General features: G+C 39.4%; 1 long non-coding RNA gene across 2 annotated transcripts; it reads left to right on the top strand.

Annotated features, from left to right (window-relative positions):
- Positions 1 to 6: 6 nt before the first annotated feature.
- LOC119338083 lies at positions 7 to 2,292 on the top strand. 2 transcript variants are annotated; one of them, XR_005163790.1, is made up of 5 exons: positions 7 to 555; positions 743 to 1,086; positions 1,193 to 1,313; positions 1,459 to 1,706; positions 1,813 to 2,292. It is a non-coding gene; the product is annotated as an uncharacterized LOC119338083 (long non-coding RNA). The 2 variants fall into 2 exon arrangements; XR_005163789.1 differs by having other exon boundaries at positions 1,193 to 1,706.
- The last annotated feature ends 2,504 nt before the right edge of the window (positions 2,293 to 4,796 follow it).

Raw genomic sequence — 4,796 nt, 5'->3', positions numbered from 1 at the left:
CCCGCGGTGGCCAACTCCCCCGCAAGGGATCCGCTGGGGAGCGCGGCGGCCGATCCCGTGCCGCAGCCAGCCACCTCCCACTTTGCCCACCACTGTGGCAGCCGCCGGCGGCCTTCCATCTGTGCTGTAGCTGCCCCCGCCTGGATCCGACCCCTGACAGCCGCCCCCGGCGCTTCCCTCGCCTGGGTTCGGCCGCCGCGTCGCCCCGCGCCTGGATTCGACCGCTGCGCTGCACCCGCCCCTCGATCCGGCCACCATCAGCACCCCCCTCCCTGCACACGAGCGCTGGTGTCCACCGCCAGCCCCCAAGCACGCTACCCAGGGGGCCCATCCCCAGACACCGTCCTTCGTCGTTGGCGCACCATGGACGTCTTCCTCTTCTGCCTAGAATTTCTTCGTCGTTGGTGCTTGCGTGCGCACGACAGCCACATGTGGCGTGAGGAGAAGCCAAGCTAAAAGAAGAACACACTTTCTTCACATGCATGTGCATGCAAGATAGGCACAGAGAAGTTCGGAGCCGCCGACCCCAACAGCGGAACAACAGCTATGATCGAGGTGATTCTTGTGTTGTTCCCAGCAATATAGTAGTCTGTTCTTTCCTCTGAACTCTGCACCATGGCATAATACAGTAATCCTAACCGCTCCTTCTGAATAATGGAGTTGACTTATCAGCAGAAATCTTGAACAATATGACCATCTCTGCTTCTGAACATGTTGTTAACTTCACTCCCTGTCTATCTAGTTAGCGCAAAGGTTTTCTGTGCTGCAAAAGCAAGGATGGAGGCCTCGAAGGACCATAATTTTGTGTAGCTGGGATGCAGAAGAGTACGGATTGGCAAGTGGATCTCTCTTCCAGCACCACATTCATTTGTTATACATACGTAGGCACCTTAAAAGCAACTGCAACGGTGATCACAGTTTACATTTATGCAGACAGGATCAACTGAATGGGTTGAAGAAAACAGGGAGATGCTTTCCTCGAGGGGTGTTTCATATCTGAATATCGATCTTTCAGTAGTCGGTCCGGTTTTACTCCCATCTAGAACTCCCCAACTTGATGAACTACTACTGGAAACAATTAAACTGGTACGCATATTGTTCGACATGTAAAACTGGTACAGATATAGATGAATATGAGTGTATGGAAAACATGCATGTAGACATTGAGAAAGTTCAGTACTGTTCCGTGCAGATCATTTCTTTTTAGGTCATCCCAGTCCAGCCCTGCAGTAGTAGGAAGGTCGAGCCCATCGTAAGCTGCAGTCCACGGTAGTCACCCGGTCCCGCCTCCTTCATCACCATGCTTGTGGCAGGTGACCTCATTGATGTCTGAAGTTGCTCCTTCCCGCTGTCATTAAACTGAATCCAGATCAAAGCATTGATCCCTCCCCCTGTCCGGTCTTGTATTTGTTCTCTAAGTGATTTTGATTGATGTCTGAAGTTCAACTATATCTGCAGGTGCAAAACACTTGTGCTTTTGGTGGTGTGTGGTGTAAATAAACTACAAATTTTGGTCAACAGGATTTTTTCTCTATAGCACTCTCTCTAACTCGCTTAGCCAAAGCATGGTTGTGCTTGCTTATGTGGTTTTTACCATGAACGCAGACTTCAATGACACATAAAACAGGTTAAAAAATGGAGCGCCAGCGGCTGTGATGTCCAACTTCGGCGTGTAGCGCAGCGTGACCGCGCCTCCCCAATATCCTGTCCGTGAACTCTTTTTTTTATCTCTAATCGTGACTGTGATGTGCTGGACTTGTTACAATTCTAAGATTGCTGCTGAATCGTTGATTTTCTGTTCCTCTTCAATAGATCAGAAGTTCAGGTTGTTCTGGTAGCGCGGGCGAACATGCACCCTCCACTCTGCTGTGCGTGAGAAGGCACATGGGTAAGTGGCCTAGGCAGAGATTGAGATGCACTGAACTTCTTCGACTAGGTCATGGTGGAGCAGCCCCTGCTCTAGTTCTCTCATTGGCTCGGCCTGTTCTTGGTGGGATTGGTCAACATGGAACAACAGGTCGGCTTGTACGCGGCTAATGATAGTTCAGTTAGAGGGAAAAAAACAGGTCGACTTTCATGCAGCCTACTAATAGAGTAAAATTGCTGCTGCTGCTGCGTTAAAGATGGCCCCAAATGAATCACGATGTAGCCGATGTACTACTTGTTCTACTATACATTGTGCCTTTTGTTTGGTGGATCAGTTACTGTTTTGCTAGCTTTGGGCATCGGCTGCTACATCACATGGAGCCATGGAGAATAAAAATGGATAAGAGAGAGATGATGCGGTGGTTAGAAAATACAAATAGGAGAGGACAAGAGCAACCTTGCGGTGGAAAACACCCAACACGCACCTTTAGCAAGGTGGACATGAAAAAACAATAGTTATATTTTTCAGACATAGAAAGACTAGCATTTATTGACTATGATATATAAGAGCCCCGGAATTTTGATTTCGAGATGGATCAAAGTTAGGTACACAAATAGATGATGCGTCTAGAAAATAACTTTCTTTTGCATCCATTTTGTTCGAAAAAAGTGAACACCTGAAGTTCAAATATTAAACGCGAGGCATAAAAAAATTAAAAAGATCTAGTGGTCAAAATAAAATAAAACATACGAAGTAGAAAAAACTTAATAAGAAAATACAAAACTTGAAAAGAAAAATAAGCGAACAGCTCTATGTTAAAAATTGAAAAGTCACGAAACCCTGAGGGTTCACCCAAAAAAATGGGTCGATGTTTATTTAAGAAGTAATGGATTTCCTTTATTTCTAAAGAAACCTAGAAGTTCAAATTGAAGTAACGGAGAAGTTCAATGTTTATTACAAATCCAAGAAGGTCAAACTAACAAACAGAGTAGTTCAAAAAGTTTATAAAAAAGGATTTTCCCTGTTTCTAAAAAACTTAGAATTTCAAATTTAAATAATGAAGAAGGTAAAAAAACTAGACGTTCAAATTTAAAAAGCGAAGAGGTTAGATGTTTATTACAAAACTCGGATTGCTCCAATTACCAAAAGGTTCAAACTAAAAAAAGAGAGAAGTTTGATGTTCATATAAGAAGAAAAAAAGCGTCATGTAGAAAATGTTAACTCTCGACGTTCAAATTTAATATAATAGAGAGTTCGAAGAAACTGTTATTCGTGTACAAAGAAAAACTATTTGATGTTTGTAACAAAAACCTAAACGTTCAATTTGAAATAACCGAGATGGTCAAAAAACATAGAAGTTCAAATTTAAAAACCTAGATTATTTTGCTTATTTAAAACCATACTCTTTTCTAAGAAGTTCAAAGTAAAATAAGTGAGAAGTTCGAAGTAAAAATATGAGTTTTTTTCCCTCTTTTCAAGAAATACCTAGAAGTTCAATTTCCAATTACTAGGACTTTTCTAGTTACTAATGAACAACACCAAGAAGTCCTAATTAAAAAGAAGATGTTGGATGTTTATAAAAAACTCAATTTTTTCCCGTATACTAAAGATTAAAAGCAAGAAGTTCAATATAAAAAATGGTGTAGTTCAACGTATATAAAAAACTTAGGTTTTCTCGTCACTAATGAATAAAACCAAGAAGTTCAATTGAAGAAAGCGGAGCAGATTGATATTTATTTAAAAAGAAATCAGATTTTTCCAATTACTAAAGAATGAAACCAATAAGTTTAATCTGAAATAATGAAGAAGTTCGATATTTCTAAAAAACCTCCAATTTTCACATTTCTAAAAATACACAATGAAGTTCAAAATAAAAGGTAGAGTCGTTCAATATCTATAAAAAAAACCTTGATATTTTCACGTAACCGAGAGAAGTTTAGATTAAAAACTATTATAAGTTCAAGTACTACACGGTGTGCATATTATATTAAAAAAGAATGAAAACGCAAAGGCTAAAAGTTTTATTGATAGAAGTTCAAGTGCTCGCCGCGAGAAAGTTCAAAAATTAAAGAATGGAAACCAGGTAGTACAATTTTTTCGTTACTAAAAGAAATACAACGAGAAAGTCCATATTAAAAAGATAGAGAAGTTTGATGATTATAGAAAACTCAGATTTTCCTCGTTATTAAAGAATGGAAACAAGAAGTTCAAAAATTAAATAACAAGAAGTTCAAGTTTTAAAAATAGAGCACTTCAAAATTTCACAAAAGAGATTAAGAAATAAAACCAGGAAGTCCATATTAAAAAGATGGAGAAGATCGATGATTATAGAAAACTCAGATTTTCCTCGTTATTAAAGAATGGAACAAGAAGTTCAAAATTTAAATAATAAGAAGTTTAACTTTTAGAAATAGAGCGCTTCAAAATTCATAAAAAAGGATTAAGAAATTCAGATTAAAATTCATAAAAAATTCAGATATTTTCACGTAACCGAGAAAAGTTCGGATCGAGAACTGCGAGAAGTTCACGTACTACACGGTGTGCATTTTGTATTAAAAAAGAATGAAAAAAGCAAACGCTGAAAGTTTTGTTTCTACAAGTTCAAGTGCTCAGCCCGAGAAAATTCAAAAATTCGTGTGAGAGAGGTTGAACAAAAAAACGTGACAGAAGTTCAAGGTGAAAAGAGCGGGAAGTTCAACTACCACATGGAATGCGTTTCACATAACAATATAAGAATAGAAAACAAAAGGCTTAAAACGTTTGTTGCAAGAAGTTCAAGTGCTCTGTCCGGGGAAGTTCAAAAATTCTTGCGAGAGAGGTTCACCTTGTATTTCCATGTTCGAGTTTTTTCGTATAAAAATTGAATACAATTCTTTACTCAAAATATAAAAAGGTGAAGTTCAAATTGAAATAACAGAGAAGTTTGGAG

The sequence above is a fragment of the Triticum dicoccoides genome, chromosome 7B (genome assembly GCF_002162155.2).
Source record: "Triticum dicoccoides isolate Atlit2015 ecotype Zavitan chromosome 7B, WEW_v2.0, whole genome shotgun sequence".
Lineage (NCBI taxonomy): Eukaryota > Viridiplantae > Streptophyta > Magnoliopsida > Poales > Poaceae > Triticum > Triticum dicoccoides.
This window is presented reverse-complemented; position numbering and strand designations above follow the sequence as displayed.